Genomic DNA, 18,196 nt, shown 5'->3' with positions numbered 1-18,196 from the left:
TTTGGGATGGACTCTTTGGCTTTCCTTTTCTTCTCCTCATTGGATTTTTCATGTTCAAAGTTGCAGAAGCCAGATTACAAGCTCATTTTGGTTCAACTTCAGCAACTGTGCATTGCATTGCCATGTAATGTGATGCAATGCTATCTTTCTAGCTCTCCCTTTTTACTTCCTTTTGGATAAACAGACATATTAGGCAAGCATTTTGGAGCTTTCACCTAAATAACTACAGGTGGTGAGATAAGCTGCACAATATAATTGACCTTTCAGTATATTGTTGCACACACACCATCTATTTAGCAAATGCCCTTGTTATCAACAGCAGCCTTTTAAACTCACCTGAGCTAACAGGTATGTGCGCTGGTTACTCTGCTGCGCTTAAAATTTCTTTTTTGGTTTGCTACAATGCCTTTTCTGAAACGTTGTCTCCTTCTGCTGGAACACTGACTTCTTTCATTTAATGCCTGCAGACTATAAAAGAGAACCCAACCCAAAAAGTTTGGTTGATTAGTCTGTGGCATTCTGTTAAACTGTTGCTTATGGCGGTCTCTGTGAGCTTCTCAGCGACATTCAGCCAGCCAGGTATCCTGCCTGCAGTAGATGGAATGTGGCAATGGAACGCTGGCTGCGCGTGTCATAATAGGCTCTGAGCCTTTATATACCTGTGCACAGCAGCAGCCACCTTCAGTCTGCTGCTGGACAGCCAGCAGCAGCAGCAGCAGGAGAGGTATGTAATCAGGAGCCCTCCTGCTAAGGGTAGACAGCTGCTCGTTCCACCCCACCCCCCGCCTTAATTGGTTCTCCTCCCTTCCAACGGTGTTGAGGCGGGTGGGAACAGCAGGGGGTGAAGGTGCTGTGTTTAAAGAGGTGGAGTTATGCAGATCTAAAACGCGTGGATTGCAGCAGCAGCAAGCCGAAAAGTGCAGGCATGTAAGGGATCTAGAGGTTGACAACATGTCTTCTTAACGGGAGTCCAGGAGCTCATCTCCACAAATGGACTTTTCAGGATCCTTGGGTGGCTCCGTAGTTTGAAACCAATTCTGGTTATCGCTTCTCGGCCTTTTGGCTAAGATCAAGTGTAGTATCTGTTCTTATCAGTTTAATATCTGATACGTCCCCTATCTGGGGACCATATATTAAATGGATTTTTAGAACAGGGAGATGGAAAAAGAGCTTGCTCTGTCCACTCCACGCATTGACCTGGTATTGCAGTATCTCCAGGACCGGTGCACCCCTTCTTTAATGCAGTTTCTAAAATCAGAAAGAATTGAATTCAATGTTTTTTGTTCATTTTGCTTGTTTGTCGGATTTTGGGATGGACTCTTTGGCTTTGCTTTTCTTCTCCTCATTGGATTTTTCATGTTCAAAGTTGCAGAAGCCAGATTACAAGCTCATTTTGGTTCAACTTCAGCAACTGTGCATTGCATTGCCATGTAATGTGATGCAATGCTATCTTTCTAGCTCTCCCTTTTTACTTCCTTTTGGATAAACAGACATATTAGGCAAGCATTTTGGAGCTTTCACCTAAATAACTACAGGTGGTGAGATAAGCTGCACAATATAATTGACCTTTCAGTATATTGTTGCACACACACCATCTATTTAGCAAATGCCCTTGTTATCAACAGCAGCCTTTTAAACTCACCTGAGCTAACAGGTATGTGCGCTGGTTACTCTGCTGCGCTTAAAATTTCTTTTTTGGTTTGCTACAATGCCTTTTCTGAAACGTTGTCTCCTTCTGCTGGAACACTGACTTCTTTCATTTAATGCCTGCAGACTATAAAAGAGAACCCAACCCAAAAAGTTTGGTTGATTAGTCTGTGGCATTCTGTTAAACTGTTGCTTATGGCGGTCTCTGTGAGCTTCTCAGCGACATTCAGCCAGCCAGGTATCCTGCCTGCAGTAGATGGAATGTGGCAATGGAACGCTGGCTGCGCGTGTCATAATAGGCTCTGAGCCTTTATATACCTGTGCACAGCAGCAGCCACCTTCAGTCTGCTGCTGGACAGCCAGCAGCAGCAGGAGAGGTATGTAATCAGGAGCCCTCCTGCTAAGGGTAGACAGCTGCTCGTTCCACCCCACCCCCCGCCTTAATTGGTTCTCCTCCCTTCCAACGGTGTTGAGGCGGGTGGGAACAGCAGGGGGTGAAGGTGCTGTGTTTAAAGAGGTGGAGTTATGCAGATCTAAAACGCGTGGATTGCAGCAGCAGCAAGCCGAAAAGTGCAGGCATGTAAGGGATCTAGAGGTTGACAACATGTCTTCTTAACGGGAGTCCAGGAGCTCATCTCCACAAATGGACTTTTCAGGATCCTTGGGTGGCTCCGTAGTTTGAAACCAATTCTGGTTATCGCTTCTCGGCCTTTTGGCTAAGATCAAGTGTAGTATCTGTTCTTATCAGTTTAATATCTGATACGTCCCCTATCTGGGGACCATATATTAAATGGATTTTTAGAACAGGGAGATGGAAAAAGAGCTTGCTCTGTCCACTCCACGCATTGACCTGGTATTGCAGTATCTCCAGGACCGGTGCACCCCTTCTTTAATGCAGTTTCTAAAATCAGAAAGAATTGAATTCAATGTTTTTTGTTCATTTTGCTTGTTTGCCGGATTTTGGGATGGACTCTTTGGCTTTGCTTTTCTTCTCCTCATTGGATTTTTCATGTTCAAAGTTGCAGAAGCCAGATTACAAGCTCATTTTGGTTCAACTTCAGCAACTGTGCATTGCATTGCCATGTAATGTGATGCAATGCTATCTTTCTAGCTCTCCCTTTTTACTTCCTTTTGGATAAACAGACATATTAGGCAAGAATTTTGGAGCTTTCACCTAAATAACTACAGGTGGTGAGATAAGCTGCACAATATAATTGACCTTTCAGTATATTGTTGCACACACACCATCTATTTAGCAAATGCCCTTGTTATCAACAGCAGCCTTTTAAACTCACCTGAGCTAACAGGTATGTGCGCTGGTTACTCTGCTGCGCTTAAAATTTCTTTTTTGGTTTGCTACAATGCCTTTTCTGAAACGTTGTCTCCTTCTGCTGGAACACTGACTTCTTTCATTTAATGCCTGCAGACTATAAAAGAGAACCCAACCCAAAAAGTTTGGTTGATTAGTCTGTGGCATTCTGTTAAACTGTTGCTTATGGCGGTCTCTGTGAGCTTCTCAGCGACATTCAGCCAGCCAGGTATCCTGCCTGCAGTAGATGGAATGTGGCAATGGAACGCTGGCTGCGTGTGTCATAATAGGCTCTGAGCCTTTATATACCTGTGCACAGCAGCAGCCACCTTCAGTCTGCTGCTGGACAGCCAGCAGCAGCAGCAGCAGGAGAGGTATGTAATCAGGAGCCCTCCTGCTAAGGGTAGACAGCTGCTCGTTCCACCCCACCCCCCGCCTTAATTGGTTCTCCTCCCTTCCAACGGTGTTGAGGCGGGTGGGAACAGCAGGGGGTGAAGGTGCTGTGTTTAAAGAGGTGGAGTTATGCAGATCTAAAACGCGTGGATTGCAGCAGCAGCAAGCCGAAAAGTGCAGGCATGTAAGGGATCTAGAGGTTGACAACATGTCTTCTTAATGGGAGTCCAGGAGCTCATCTCCACAAATGGACTTTTCAGGATCCTTGGGTGGCTCCGTAGTTTGAAACCAATTCTGGTTATCGCTTCTCGGCCTTTTGGCTAAGATCAAGTGTAGTATCTGTTCTTATCAGTTTAATATCTGATACGTCCCCTATCTGGGGACCATATATTAAATGGATTTTTAGAACAGGGAGATGGAAAAAGAGCTTGCTCTGTCCACTCCACGCATTGACCTGGTATTGCAGTATCTCCAGGACCGGTGCACCCCTTCTTTAATGCAGTTTCTAAAATCAGAAAGAATTGAATTCAATGTTTTTTGTTCATTTTGCTTGTTTGTCGGATTTTGGGATGGACTCTTTGGCTTTGCTTTTCTTCTCCTCATTGGATTTTTCATGTTCAAAGTTGCAGAAGCCAGATTACAAGCTCATTTTGGTTCAACTTCAGCAACTGTGCATTGCATTGCCATGTAATGTGATGCAATGCTATCTTTCTAGCTCTCCCTTTTTACTTCCTTTTGGATAAACAGACATATTAGGCAAGCATTTTGGAGCTTTCACCTAAATAACTACAGGTGGTGAGATAAGCTGCACAATATAATTGACCTTTCAGTATATTGTTGCACACACACCATCTATTTAGCAAATGCCCTTGTTATCAACAGCAGCCTTTTAAACTCACCTGAGCTAACAGGTATGTGCGCTGGTTACTCTGCTGCGCTTAAAATTTCTTTTTTGGTTTGCTACAATGCCTTTTCTGAAACGTTGTCTCCTTCTGCTGGAACACTGACTTCTTTCATTTAATGCCTGCAGACTATAAAAGAGAACCCAACCCAAAAAGTTTGGTTGATTAGTCTGTGGCATTCTGTTAAACTGTTGCTTATGGCGGTCTCTGTGAGCTTCTCAGCGACATTCAGCCAGCCAGGTATCCTGCCTGCAGTAGATGGAATGTGGCAATGGAACGCTGGCTGCGCATGTCATAATAGGCTCTGAGCCTTTATATACCTGTGCACAGCAGCAGCCACCTTCAGTCTGCTGCTGGACAGCCAGCAGCAGCAGCAGCAGGAGAGGTATGTAATCAGGAGCCCTCCTGCTAAGGGTAGACAGCTGCTCGTTCCACCCCACCCCCCGCCTTAATTGGTTCTCCTCCCTTCCAACGGTGTTGAGGCGGGTGGGAACAGCAGGGGGTGAAGGTGCTGTGTTTAAAGAGGTGGAGTTATGCAGATCTAAAACGCGTGGATTGCAGCAGCAGCAAGCCGAAAAGTGCAGGCATGTAATGGATCTAGAGGTTGACAACATGTCTTCTTAACGGGAGTCCAGGAGCTCATCTCCACAAATGGACTTTTCAGGATCCTTGGGTGGCTCCGTAGTTTGAAACCAATTCTGGTTATCGCTTCTCGGCCTTTTGGCTAAGATCAAGTGTAGTATCTGTTCTTATCAGTTTAATATCTGATACGTCCCCTATCTGGGGACCATATATTAAATGGATTTTTAGAACAGGGAGATGGAAAAAGAGCTTGCTCTGTCCACTCCACGCATTGACCTGGTATTGCAGTATCTCCAGGACCGGTGCACCCCTTCTTTAATGCAGTTTCTAAAATCAGAAAGAATTGAATTCAATGTTTTTTGTTCATTTTGCTTGTTTGTCGGATTTTGGGATGGACTCTTTGGCTTTACTTTTCTTCTCCTCATTGGATTTTTCATGTTCAAAGTTGCAGAAGCCAGATTACAAGCTCATTTTGGTTCAACTTCAGCAACTGTGCATTGCATTGCCATGTAATGTGATGCAATGCTATCTTTCTAGCTCTCCCTTTTTACTTCCTTTTGGATAAACAGACATATTAGGCAAGCATTTTGGAGCTTTCACCTAAATAACTACAGGTGGTGAGATAAGCTGCACAATATAATTGACCTTTCAGTATATTGTTGCACACACACCATCTATTTAGCAAATGCCCTTGTTATCAACAGCAGCCTTTTAAACTCACCTGAGCTAACAGGTATGTGCGCTGGTTACTCTGCTGCGCTTAAAATTTCTTTTTTGGTTTGCTACAATGCCTTTTCTGAAACGTTGTCTCCTTCTGCTGGAACACTGACTTCTTTCATTTAATGCCTGCAGACTATAAAAGAGAACCCAACCCAAAAAGTTTGGTTGATTAGTCTGTGGCATTCTGTTAAACTGTTGCTTATGGCGGTCTCTGTGAGCTTCTCAGCGACATTCAGCCAGCCAGGTATCCTGCCTGCAGTAGATGGAATGTGGCAATGGAACGCTGGCTGCGCGTGTCATAATAGGATCTGAGCCTTTATATACCTGTGCACAGCAGCAGCCACCTTCAGTCTGCTGCTGGACAGCCAGCAGCAGCAGGAGAGGTATGTAATCAGGAGCCCTCCTGCTAAGGGTAGACAGCTGCTCGTTCCACCCCACCCCCCGCCTTAATTGGTTCTCCTCCCTTCCAACGGTGTTGAGGCGGGTGGGAACAGCAGGGGGTGAAGGTGCTGTGTTTAAAGAGGTGGAGTTATGCAGATCTAAAACGCGTGGATTGCAGCAGCAGCAAGCCGAAAAGTGCAGGCATGTAAGGGATCTAGAGGTTGACAACATGTCTTCTTAACGGGAGTCCAGGAGCTCATCTCCACAAATGGACTTTTCAGGATCCTTGGGTGGCTCCGTAGTTTGAAACCAATTCTGGTTATCGCTTCTCGGCCTTTTGGCTAAGATCAAGTGTAGTATCTGTTCTTATCAGTTTAATATCTGATACGTCCCCTATCTGGGGACCATATATTAAATGGATTTTTAGAACAGGGAGATGGAAAAAGAGCTTGCTCTGTCCACTCCACGCATTGACCTGGTATTGCAGTATCTCCAGGACCGGTGCACCCCTTCTTTAATGCAGTTTCTAAAATCAGAAAGAATTGAATTCAATGTTTTTTGTTCATTTTGCTTGTTTGCCGGATTTTGGGATGGACTCTTTGGCTTTGCTTTTCTTCTCCTCATTGGATTTTTCATGTTCAAAGTTGCAGAAGCCAGATTACAAGCTCATTTTGGTTCAACTTCAGCAACTGTGCATTGCATTGCCATGTAATGTGATGCAATGCTATCTTTCTAGCTCTCCCTTTTTACTTCCTTTTGGATAAACAGACATATTAGGCAAGAATTTTGGAGCTTTCACCTAAATAACTACAGGTGGTGAGATAAGCTGCACAATATAATTGACCTTTCAGTATATTGTTGCACACACACCATCTATTTAGCAAATGCCCTTGTTATCAACAGCAGCCTTTTAAACTCACCTGAGCTAACAGGTATGTGCGCTGGTTACTCTGCTGCGCTTAAAATTTCTTTTTTGGTTTGCTACAATGCCTTTTCTGAAACGTTGTCTCCTTCTGCTGGAACACTGACTTCTTTCATTTAATGCCTGCAGACTATAAAAGAGAACCCAACCCAAAAAGTTTGGTTGATTAGTCTGTGGCATTCTGTTAAACTGTTGCTTATGGCGGTCTCTGTGAGCTTCTCAGCGACATTCAGCCAGCCAGGTATCCTGCCTGCAGTAGATGGAATGTGGCAATGGAACGCTGGCTGCGTGTGTCATAATAGGCTCTGAGCCTTTATATACCTGTGCACAGCAGCAGCCACCTTCAGTCTGCTGCTGGACAGCCAGCAGCAGCAGCAGCAGGAGAGGTATGTAATCAGGAGCCCTCCTGCTAAGGGTAGACAGCTGCTCGTTCCACCCCACCCCCCGCCTTAATTGGTTCTCCTCCCTTCCAACGGTGTTGAGGCGGGTGGGAACAGCAGGGGGTGAAGGTGCTGTGTTTAAAGAGGTGGAGTTATGCAGATCTAAAACGCGTGGATTGCAGCAGCAGCAAGCCGAAAAGTGCAGGCATGTAAGGGATCTAGAGGTTGACAACATGTCTTCTTAACGGGAGTCCAGGAGCTCATCTCCACAAATGGACTTTTCAGGATCCTTGGGTGGCTCCGTAGTTTGAAACCAATTCTGGTTATCGCTTCTCGGCCTTTTGGCTAAGATCAAGTGTAGTATCTGTTCTTATCAGTTTAATATCTGATACGTCCCCTATCTGGGGACCATATATTAAATGGATTTTTAGAACAGGGAGATGGAAAAAGAGCTTGCTCTGTCCACTCCACGCATTGACCTGGTATTGCAGTATCTCCAGGACCGGTGCACCCCTTCTTTAATGCAGTTTCTAAAATCAGAAAGAATTGAATTCAATGTTTTTTGTTCATTTTGCTTGTTTGTCGGATTTTGGGATGGACTCTTTGGCTTTGCTTTTCTTCTCCTCATTGGATTTTTCATGTTCAAAGTTGCAGAAGCCAGATTACAAGCTCATTTTGGTTCAACTTCAGCAACTGTGCATTGCATTGCCATGTAATGTGATGCAATGCTATCTTTCTAGCTCTCCCTTTTTACTTCCTTTTGGATAAACAGACATATTAGGCAAGCATTTTGGAGCTTTCACCTAAATAACTACAGGTGGTGAGATAAGCTGCACAATATAATTGACCTTTCAGTATATTGTTGCACACACACCATCTATTTAGCAAATGCCCTTGTTATCAACAGCAGCCTTTTAAACTCACCTGAGCTAACAGGTATGTGCGCTGGTTACTCTGCTGCGCTTAAAATTTCTTTTTTGGTTTGCTACAATGCCTTTTCTGAAACGTTGTCTCCTTCTGCTGGAACACTGACTTCTTTCATTTAATGCCTGCAGACTATAAAAGAGAACCCAACCCAAAAAGTTTGGTTGATTAGTCTGTGGCATTCTGTTAAACTGTTGCTTATGGCGGTCTCTGTGAGCTTCTCAGCGACATTCAGCCAGCCAGGTATCCTGCCTGCAGTAGATGGAATGTGGCAATGGAACGCTGGCTGCGCATGTCATAATAGGCTCTGAGCCTTTATATACCTGTGCACAGCAGCAGCCACCTTCAGTCTGCTGCTGGACAGCCAGCAGCAGCAGCAGCAGGAGAGGTATGTAATCAGGAGCCCTCCTGCTAAGGGTAGACAGCTGCTCGTTCCACCCCACCCCCCGCCTTAATTGGTTCTCCTCCCTTCCAACGGTGTTGAGGCGGGTGGGAACAGCAGGGGGTGAAGGTGCTGTGTTTAAAGAGGTGGAGTTATGCAGATCTAAAACGCGTGGATTGCAGCAGCAGCAAGCCGAAAAGTGCAGGCAAGTAAGGGATCTAGAGGTTGACAACATGTCTTCTTAACGGGAGTCCAGGAGCTCATCTCCACAAATGGACTTTTCAGGATCCTTGGGTGGCTCCGTAGTTTGAAACCAATTCTGGTTATCGCTTCTCGGCCTTTTGGCTAAGATCAAGTGTAGTATCTGTTCTTATCAGTTTAATATCTGATACGTCCCCTATCTGGGGACCATATATTAAATGGATTTTTAGAACAGGGAGATGGAAAAAGAGCTTGCTCTGTCCACTCCACGCATTGACCTGGTATTGCAGTATCTCCAGGACCGGTGCACCCCTTCTTTAATGCAGTTTCTAAAATCAGAAAGAATTGAATTCAATGTTTTTTGTTCATTTTGCTTGTTTGTCGGATTTTGGGATGGACTCTTTGGCTTTGCTTTTCTTCTCCTCATTGGATTTTTCATGTTCAAAGTTGCAGAAGCCAGATTACAAGCTCATTTTGGTTCAACTTCAGCAACTGTGCATTGCATTGCCATGTAATGTGATGCAATGCTATCTTTCTAGCTCTCCCTTTTTACTTCCTTTTGGATAAACAGACATATTAGGCAAGCATTTTGGAGCTTTCACCTAAATAACTACAGGTGGTGAGATAAGCTGCACAATATAATTGACCTTTCAGTATATTGTTGCACACACACCATCTATTTAGCAAATGCCCTTGTTATCAACAGCAGCCTTTTAAACTCACCTGAGCTAACAGGTATGTGCGCTGGTTACTCTGCTGCGCTTAAAATTTCTTTTTTGGTTTGCTACAATGCCTTTTCTGAAACGTTGTCTCCTTCTGCTGGAACACTGACTTCTTTCATTTAATGCCTGCAGACTATAAAAGAGAACCCAACCCAAAAAGTTTGGTTGATTAGTCTGTGGCATTCTGTTAAACTGTTGCTTATGGCGGTCTCTGTGAGCTTCTCAGCGACATTCAGCCAGCCAGGTATCCTGCCTGCAGTAGATGGAATGTGGCAATGGAACGCTGGCTGCGCATGTCATAATAGGCTCTGAGCCTTTATATACCTGTGCACAGCAGCAGCCACCATCAGTCTGCTGCTGGACAGCCAGCAGCAGCAGCAGCAGGAGAGGTATGTAATCAGGAGCCCTCCTGCTAAGGGTAGACAGCTGCTCGTTCCACCCCACCCCCCGCCTTAATTGGTTCTCCTCCCTTCCAACGGTGTTGAGGCGGGTGGGAACAGCAGGGGGTGAAGGTGCTGTGTTTAAAGAGGTGGAGTTATGCAGATCTAAAACGCGTGGATTTCAGCAGCAGCAAGCCGAAAAGTGCAGGCATGTAAGGGATCTAGAGGTTGACAACATGTCTTCTTAACGGGAGTCCAGGAGCTCATCTCCACAAATGGACTTTTCAGGATCCTTGGGTGGCTCCGTAGTTTGAAACCAATTCTGGTTATCGCTTCTCGGCCTTTTGGCTAAGATCAAGTGTAGTATCTGTTCTTATCAGTTTAATATCTGATACGTCCCCTATCTGGGGACCATATATTAAATGGATTTTTAGAACAGGGAGATGGAAAAAGAGCTTGCTCTGTCCACTCCACGCATTGACCTGGTATTGCAGTATCTCCAGGACCGGTGCACCCCTTCTTTAATGCAGTTTCTAAAATCAGAAAGAATTGAATTCAATGTTTTTTGTTCATTTTGCTTGTTTGTCGGATTTTGGGATGGACTCTTTGGCTTTGCTTTTCTTCTCCTCATTGGATTTTTCATGTTCAAAGTTGCAGAAGCCAGATTACAAGCTCATTTTGGTTCAACTTCAGCAACTGTGCATTGCATTGCCATGTAATGTGATGCAATGCTATCTTTCTAGCTCTCCCTTTTTACTTCCTTTTGGATAAACAGACATATTAGGCAAGCATTTTGGAGCTTTCACCTAAATAACTACAGGTGGTGAGATAAGCTGCACAATATAATTGACCTTTCAGTATATTGTTGCACACACACCATCTATTTAGCAAATGCCCTTGTTATCAACAGCAGCCTTTTAAACTCACCTGAGCTAACAGGTATGTGCGCTGGTTACTCTGCTGCGCTTAAAATTTCTTTTTTGGTTTGCTACAATGCCTTTTCTGAAACGTTGTCTCCTTCTGCTGGAACACTGACTTCTTTCATTTAATGCCTGCAGACTATAAAAGAGAACCCAACCCAAAAAGTTTGGTTGATTAGTCTGTGGCATTCTGTTAAACTGTTGCTTATGGCGGTCTCTGTGAGCTTCTCAGCGACATTCAGCCAGCCAGGTATCCTGCCTGCAGTAGATGGAATGTGGCAATAGAACGCTGGCTGCGCGTGTCATAATAGGCTCTGAGCCTTTATATACCTGTGCACAGCAGCAGCCACCTTCAGTCTGCTGCTGGACAGCCAGCAGCAGCAGCAGCAGGAGAGGTATGTAATCAGGAGCCCTCCTGCTAAGGGTAGACAGCTGCTCGTTCCACCCCACCCCCCGCCTTAATTGGTTCTCCTCCCTTCCAACGGTGTTGAGGCGGGTGGGAACAGCAGGGGGTGAAGGTGCTGTGTTTAAAGAGGTGGAGTTATGCAGATCTAAAACGCGTGGATTGCAGCAGCAGCAAGCCGAAAAGTGCAGGCATGTAAGGGATCTAGAGGTTGACAACATGTCTTCTTAACTGGAGTCCAGGAGCTCATCTCCACAAATGGACTTTTCAGGATCCTTGGGTGGCTCCGTAGTTTGAAACCAATTCTGGTTATCGCTTCTCGGCCTTTTGGCTAAGATCAAGTGTAGTATCTGTTCTTATCAGTTTAATATCTGATACGTCCCCTATCTGGGGACCATATATTAAATTGATTTTTAGAACAGGGAGATGGAAAAAGAGCTTGCTCTGTCCACTCCACGCATTGACCTGGTATTGCAGTATCTCCAGGACCGGTGCACCCCTTCTTTAATGCAGTTTCTAAAATCAGAAAGAATTGAATTCAATGTTTTTTGTTCATTTTGCTTGTTTGTCGGATTTTGGGATGGACTCTTTGGCTTTGCTTTTCTTCTCCTCATTGGATTTTTCATGTTCAAAGTTGCAGAAGCCAGATTACAAGCTCATTTTGGTTCAACTTCAGCAACTGTGCATTGCATTGCCATGTAATGTGATGCAATGCTATCTTTCTAGCTCTCCCTTTTTACTTCCTTTTGGATAAACAGACATATTAGGCAAGCATTTTGGAGCTTTCACCTAAATAACTACAGGTGGTGAGATAAGCTGCACAATATAATTGACCTTTCAGTATATTGTTGCACACACACCATCTATTTAGCAAATGCCCTTGTTATCAACAGCAGCCTTTTAAACTCACCTGAGCTAACAGGTATGTGCGCTGGTTACTCTGCTGCGCTTAAAATTTCTTTTTTGGTTTGCTACAATGCCTTTTCTGAAACGTTGTCTCCTTCTGCTGGAACACTGACTTCTTTCATTTAATGCCTGCAGACTATAAAAGAGAACCCAACCCAAAAAGTTTGGTTGATTAGTCTGTGGCATTCTGTTAAACTGTTGCTTATGGCGGTCTCTGTGAGCTTCTCAGCGACATTCAGCCAGCCAGGTATCCTGCCTGCAGTAGATGGAATGTGGCAATGGAACGCTGGCTGCGCGTGTCATAATAGACTCTGAGCCTTTATATACCTGTGCACAGCAGCAGCCACCTTCAGTCTGCTGCTGGACAGCCAGCAGCAGCAGCAGCAGGAGAGGTATGTAATCAGGAGCCCTCCTGCTAAGGGTAGACAGCTGCTCGTTCCACCCCACTCCCCGCCTTAATTGGTTCTCCTCCCTTCCAACGGTGTTGAGGCGGGTGGGAACAGCAGGGGGTGAAGGTGCTGTGTTTAAAGAGGTGGAGTTATGCAGATCTAAAACGCGTGGATTGCAGCAGCAGCAAGCCGAAAAGTGCAGGCATGTAAGGGATCTAGAGGTTGACAACATGTCTTCTTAACGGGAGTCCAGGAGCTCATCTCCACAAATGGACTTTTCAGGATCCTTGGGTGGCTCCGTAGTTTGAAACCAATTCTGGTTATCGCTTCTCGGCCTTTTGGCTAAGATCAAGTGTAGTATCTGTTCTTATCAGTTTAATATCTGATACGTCCCCTATCTGGGGACCATATATTAAATGGATTTTTAGAACAGGGAGATGGAAAAAGAGCTTGCTCTGTCCACTCCACGCATTGACCTGGTATTGCAGTATCTCCAGGACCGGTGCACCCCTTCTTTAATGCAGTTTCTAAAATCAGAAAGAATTGAATTCAATGTTTTTTGTTCATTTTGCTTGTTTGTCGGATTTTGGGATGGACTCTTTGGCTTTGCTTTTCTTCTCCTCATTGGATTTTTCATGTTCAAAGTTGCAGAAGCCAGATTACAAGCTCATTTTGGTTCAACTTCAGCAACTGTGCATTGCATTGCCATGTAATGTGATGCAATGCTATCTTTCTAGCTCTCCCTTTTTACTTCCTTTTGGATAAACAGACATATTAGGCAAGCATTTTGGAGCTTTCACCTAAATAACTACAGGTGGTGAGATAAGCTGCACAATATAATTGACCTTTCAGTATATTGTTGCACACACACCATCTATTTAGCAAATGCCCTTGTTATCAACAGCAGCCTTTTAAACTCACCTGAGCTAACAGGTATGTGCGCTGGTTACTCTGCTGCGCTTAAAATTTCTTTTTTGGTTTGCTACAATGCCTTTTCTGAAACGTTGTCTCCTTCTGCTGGAACACTGACTTCTTTCATTTAATGCCTGCAGACTATAAAAGAGAACCCAACCCAAAAAGTTTGGTTGATTAGTCTGTGGCATTCTGTTAAACTGTTGCTTATGGCGGTCTCTGTGAGCTTCTCAGCGACATTCAGCCAGCCAGGTATCCTGCCTGCAGTAGATGGAATGTGGCAATGGAACGCTGGCTGCGCGTGTCATAATAGGCTCTGAGCCTTTATATACCTGTGCACAGCAGCAGCCACCTTCAGTCTGCTGCTGGACAGCCAGCAGCAGCAGCAGGAGAGGTATGTAATCAGGAGCCCTCCTGCTAAGGGTAGACAGCTGCTCGTTCCACCCCACCCCCCGCCTTAATTGGTTCTCCTCCCTTCCAACGGTGTTGAGGCGGGTGGGAACAGCAGGGGGTGAAGGTGCTGTGTTTAAAGAGGTGGAGTTATGCAGATCTAAAACGCGTGGATTGCAGCAGCAGCAAGCCGAAAAGTGCAGGCATGTAAGGGATCTAGAGGTTGACAACATGTCTTCTTAACGGGAGTCCAGGAGCTCATCTCCACAAATGGACTTTTCAGGATCCTTGGGTGGCTCCGTAGTTTGAAACCAATTCTGGTTATCGCTTCTCGGCCTTTTGGCTAAGATCAAGTGTAGTATCTGTTCTTATCAGTTTAATATCTGATACGTCCCCTATCTGGGGACCATATATTAAATGGATTTTTAGAACAGGGAGATGGAAAAAGAGCTTGCTCTGTCCACTCCACGCATTGACCTGGTATTGCAGTATCTCCAGGACCGGTGCACCCCTTCTTTAATGCAGTTTCTAAAATCAGAAAGAATTGAATTCAATGTTTTTTGTTCATTTTGCTTGTTTGTCGGATTTTGGGATGGACTCTTTGGTTTTGCTTTTCTTCTCCTCATTGGATTTTTCATGTTCAAAGTTGCAGAAGCCAGATTACAAGCTCATTTTGGTTCAACTTCAGCAACTGTGCATTGCATTGCCATGTAATGTGATGCAATGCTATCTTTCTAGCTCTCCCTTTTTACTTCCTTTTGGATAAACAGACATATTAGGCAAGCATTTTGGAGCTTTCACCTAAATAACTACAGGTGGTGAGATAAGCTGCACAATATAATTGACCTTTCAGTATATTGTTGCACACACACCATCTATTTAGCAAATGCCCTTGTTATCAACAGCAGCCTTTTAAACTCACCTGAGCTAACAGGTATGTGCGCTGGTTACTCTGCTGCGCTTAAAATTTCTTTTTTGGTTTGCTACAATGCCTTTTCTGAAACGTTGTCTCCTTCTGCTGGAACACTGACTTCTTTCATTTAATGCCTGCAGACTATAAAAGAGAACCCAACCCAAAAAGTTTGGTTGATTAGTCTGTGGCATTCTGTTAAACTGTTGCTTATGGCGGTCTCTGTGAGCTTCTCAGCGACATTCAGCCAGCCAGGTATCCTGCCTGCAGTAGATGGAATGTGGCAATGGAACGCTGGCTGCGCGTGTCATAATAGGCTCTGAGCCTTTATATACCTGTGCACAGCAGCAGCTACCTTCAGTCTGCTGCTGGACAGCCAGCAGCAGCAGCAGCAGGAGAGGTATGTAATCAGGAGCCCTCCTGCTAAGGGTAGACAGCTGCTCGTTCCACCCCACCCCCCGCCTTAATTGGTTCTCCTCCCTTCCAACGGTGTTGAGGCGGGTGGGAACAGCAGGGGGTGAAGGTGCTGTGTTTAAAGAGGTGGAGTTATGCAGATCTAAAACGCGTGGATTGCAGCAGCAGCAAGCCGAAAAGTGCAGGCATGTAAGGGATCTAGAGGTTGACAACATGTCTTCTTAACGGGAGTCCAGGAGCTCATCTCCACAAATGGACTTTTCAGGATCCTTGGGTGGCTCCGTAGTTTGAAACCAATTCTGGTTATCGCTTCTCGGCCTTTTGGCTAAGATCAAGTGTAGTATCTGTTCTTATCAGTTTAATATCTGATACGTCCCCTATCTGGGGACCATATATTAAATGGATTTTTAGAACAGGGAGATGGAAAAAGAGCTTGCTCTGTCCACTCCACGCATTGACCTGGTATTGCAGTATCTCCAGGACCGGTGCACCCCTTCTTTAATGCAGTTTCTAAAATCAGAAAGAATTGAATTCAATGTTTTTTGTTCATTTTGCTTGTTTGTCGGATTTTGGGATGGACTCTTTGGCTTTGCTTTTCTTCTCCTCATTGGATTTTTCATGTTCAAAGTTGCAGAAGCCAGATTACAAGCTCATTTTGGTTCAACTTCAGCAACTGTGCATTGCATTGCCATGTAATGTGATGCAATGCTATCTTTCTAGCTCTCCCTTTTTACTTCCTTTTGGATAAACAGACATATTAGGCAAGCATTTTGGAGCTTTCACCTAAATAACTACAGGTGGTGAGATAAGCTGCACAATATAATTGACCTTTCAGTATATTGTTGCACACACACCATCTATTTAGCAAATGCCCTTGTTATCAACAGCAGCCTTTTAAACTCACCTGAGCTAACAGGTATGTGCGCTGGTTACTCTGCTGCGCTTAAAATTTCTTTTTTGGTTTGCTACAATGCCTTTTCTGAAACGTTGTCTCCTTCTGCTGGAACACTGACTTCTTTCATTTAATGCCTGCAGACTATAAAAGAGAACCCAACCCAAAAAGTTTGGTTGATTAGTCTGTGGCATTCTGTTAAACTGTTGCTTATGGCGGTCTCTGTGAGCTTCTCAGCGACATTCAGCCAGCCAGGTATCCTGCCTGCAGTAGATGGAATGTGGCAATGGAACGCTGCTGCGCGTGTCATAATAGGCTCTGAGCCTTTATATACCTGTGCACAGCAGCAGCCACCTTCAGTCTGCTGCTGGACAGCCAGCAGCAGCAGGAGAGGTATGTAATCAGGAGCCCTCCTGCTAAGGGTAGACAGCTGCTCGTTCCACCCCACCCCCCGCCTTAATTGGTTCTCCTCCCTTCCAACGGTGTTGAGGCGGGTGGGAACAGCAGGGGGTGAAGGTGCTGTGTTTAAAGAGGTGGAGTTATGCAGATCTAAAACGCGTGGATTGCAGCAGCAGCAAGCCGAAAAGTGCAGGCATGTAAGGGATCTAGAGGTTGACAACATGTCTTCTTAACGGGAGTCCAGGAGCTCATCTCCACAAATGGACTTTTCAGGATCCTTGGGTGGCTCCGTAGTTTGAAACCAATTCTGGTTATCGCTTCTCGGCCTTTTGGCTAAGATCAAGTGTAGTATCTTTCGAAAAGGCGGTTTTGGATGTTGGCCGCCCTAGTAGATTGATACATTATGCACACTGGGGTTTAGGCGCTTGTTAGTACGCCAGGTGGCTAATATAGTCATCTGGTGGAAAGCATGGCCCCCCAGGATCGACGCCATTGGGCCGGGGAAGATCGAAAGCCCGAAGTGTGAAGTGCCCCAGGAGTGGTGACCCTGGGGTGCCTTAACTCACTGGGATTGGGAACCCCACTTGAGTTTATGGCACATTTGCACAAGCACTTTAAATTTTCTTTCTTCGCACACACCCTTATTCCGGGCCTTCTGGCCTTAGGATGGGGAATTTTTCAATTCCCGGTCGAAGGTCCGGGCAGTATTATACTGTGAAACCTTCACTATTTATTTAATTTCTTTGTCACTGTGTGTCCACTTATTCACGTGTGTCACGTCCTACTAGGATTTTGTCGGGATGCGGTTCCCTTACGGGTTCCTCTCTTGGCAGGTCTAGGGGGGGAGTGTGTGGCCATCAGGTTCCGCTCCCCCCTGAACCCCCCTGGCTCTCCTCTTTCGGGAGGAGAGCGTTGTTGGCTCCCCTCTTCCGGGAGGGGAGCACAGTCTTTGGCTCCCAGTGCCTTGCTCGGGTGAGAACTCGGGCAGGTGCTGGGGGTAAGATTGGGTCGCCTCTGGCTCCGGCTGGAGGTGGCTATTTGTCCCTGTTCCTCGCTGTGGCCTTCTGGCTCGGAGGGACGGGGAATGGTTTGGGGGACCCTTCTCCTTTTGGAGAGGGTTTCAAGAAGACCAGCATCCTAGTGCACTTTTTTTGTGGCACTTGTCACTTTTTTAAGCGCACTCGGGTTTTGTACACGAATTCGGGCTTTCGATAAAAAAAAAAAATCTGTTCTTTTCAGTTTAATATCTGATACGTCCCCTATCTGGGGACCATATATTAAATGGATTTTTAGAACAGGGAGATGGAAAAAGAGCTTGCTCTGTCCACTCCACGCATTGACCTGGTATTGCAGTATCTCCAGGACCGGTGCACCCCTTCTTTAATGCAGTTTCTAAAATCAGAAAGAATTGAATTCAATGTTTTTTGTTCATTTTGCTTGTTTGTCGGATTTTGGGATGAACTCTTTGGCTTTGCTTTTCTTCTCCTCATTGGATTTTTCATGTTCAAAGTTGCAGAAGCCAGATTACAAGCTCATTTTGGTTCAACTTCAGCAACTGTGCATTGCATTGCCATGTAATGTGATGCAATGCTATCTTTCTAGCTCTCCCTTTTTACTTCCTTTTGGATAAACAGACATATTAGGCAAGCATTTTGGAGCTTTCACCTAAATAACTACAGGTGGTGAGATAAGCTGCACAATATAATTGACCTTTCAGTATATTGTTGCACACACACCATCTATTTAGCAAATGCCCTTGTTATCAACAGCAGCCTTTTAAACTCACCTGAGCTAACAGGTATGTGCGCTGGTTACT

At 45.1% G+C, this 18,196-nt stretch overlaps 13 non-coding genes and 1 pseudogene across 13 annotated transcripts; all 14 read left to right on the top strand.

The window, feature by feature from the left end:
- Nucleotides 1-1,043: 1,043 nt before the first annotated feature.
- Nucleotides 1,044-1,234, top strand: LOC141225219 (U2 spliceosomal RNA). The gene has a single exon (XR_012292498.1). It is a non-coding gene; the product is annotated as a U2 spliceosomal RNA (small nuclear RNA).
- A 1,109-nt stretch (nt 1,235-2,343) lies between these two features.
- LOC141225218 (U2 spliceosomal RNA) lies at nt 2,344-2,534 on the top strand. Its single transcript, XR_012292497.1, has one exon. It is a non-coding gene; the product is annotated as a U2 spliceosomal RNA (small nuclear RNA).
- A 1,115-nt stretch (nt 2,535-3,649) lies between these two features.
- Nucleotides 3,650-3,840, top strand: LOC141225217 (U2 spliceosomal RNA). Its single transcript, XR_012292496.1, has one exon. It is a non-coding gene; the product is annotated as a U2 spliceosomal RNA (small nuclear RNA).
- A 1,115-nt stretch (nt 3,841-4,955) lies between these two features.
- Nucleotides 4,956-5,146, top strand: LOC141225216 (U2 spliceosomal RNA). The gene has a single exon (XR_012292495.1). It is a non-coding gene; the product is annotated as a U2 spliceosomal RNA (small nuclear RNA).
- Nucleotides 5,147-6,255: 1,109 nt separating this feature from the next.
- On the top strand, nt 6,256-6,446 carry LOC141225215 (U2 spliceosomal RNA). Its single transcript, XR_012292494.1, has one exon. It is a non-coding gene; the product is annotated as a U2 spliceosomal RNA (small nuclear RNA).
- A 1,115-nt stretch (nt 6,447-7,561) lies between these two features.
- On the top strand, nt 7,562-7,752 carry LOC141225214 (U2 spliceosomal RNA). Its single transcript, XR_012292493.1, has one exon. It is a non-coding gene; the product is annotated as a U2 spliceosomal RNA (small nuclear RNA).
- A 1,115-nt stretch (nt 7,753-8,867) lies between these two features.
- Nucleotides 8,868-9,058, top strand: LOC141225213 (U2 spliceosomal RNA). The gene has a single exon (XR_012292492.1). It is a non-coding gene; the product is annotated as a U2 spliceosomal RNA (small nuclear RNA).
- A 1,115-nt stretch (nt 9,059-10,173) lies between these two features.
- LOC141225212 (U2 spliceosomal RNA) lies at nt 10,174-10,364 on the top strand. The gene has a single exon (XR_012292491.1). It is a non-coding gene; the product is annotated as a U2 spliceosomal RNA (small nuclear RNA).
- A 1,115-nt stretch (nt 10,365-11,479) lies between these two features.
- On the top strand, nt 11,480-11,670 carry LOC141225612 (U2 spliceosomal RNA). Its single transcript, XR_012292883.1, has one exon. It is a non-coding gene; the product is annotated as a U2 spliceosomal RNA (small nuclear RNA).
- A 1,115-nt stretch (nt 11,671-12,785) lies between these two features.
- LOC141225211 (U2 spliceosomal RNA) lies at nt 12,786-12,976 on the top strand. The gene has a single exon (XR_012292490.1). It is a non-coding gene; the product is annotated as a U2 spliceosomal RNA (small nuclear RNA).
- A 1,112-nt stretch (nt 12,977-14,088) lies between these two features.
- LOC141225210 (U2 spliceosomal RNA) lies at nt 14,089-14,279 on the top strand. Its single transcript, XR_012292489.1, has one exon. It is a non-coding gene; the product is annotated as a U2 spliceosomal RNA (small nuclear RNA).
- Nucleotides 14,280-15,394: 1,115 nt separating this feature from the next.
- Nucleotides 15,395-15,585, top strand: LOC141225208 (U2 spliceosomal RNA). Its single transcript, XR_012292487.1, has one exon. It is a non-coding gene; the product is annotated as a U2 spliceosomal RNA (small nuclear RNA).
- A 1,108-nt stretch (nt 15,586-16,693) lies between these two features.
- LOC141225159 (U2 spliceosomal RNA) lies at nt 16,694-16,785 on the top strand (annotated as a pseudogene).
- A 789-nt stretch (nt 16,786-17,574) lies between these two features.
- Nucleotides 17,575-17,758, top strand: LOC141225105 (U2 spliceosomal RNA). Its single transcript, XR_012292422.1, has one exon. It is a non-coding gene; the product is annotated as a U2 spliceosomal RNA (small nuclear RNA).
- The last annotated feature ends 438 nt before the right edge of the window (nt 17,759-18,196 follow it).

This window comes from Phyllobates terribilis, unplaced genomic scaffold (genome assembly GCF_046119375.1).
Source record: "Phyllobates terribilis strain yellow unplaced genomic scaffold, ASM4611937v1 Scaffold_404__1_contigs__length_1715579, whole genome shotgun sequence".
NCBI classification, from domain to species: Eukaryota; Metazoa; Chordata; class Amphibia; order Anura; family Dendrobatidae; genus Phyllobates; species Phyllobates terribilis.
This window is presented reverse-complemented; position numbering and strand designations above follow the sequence as displayed.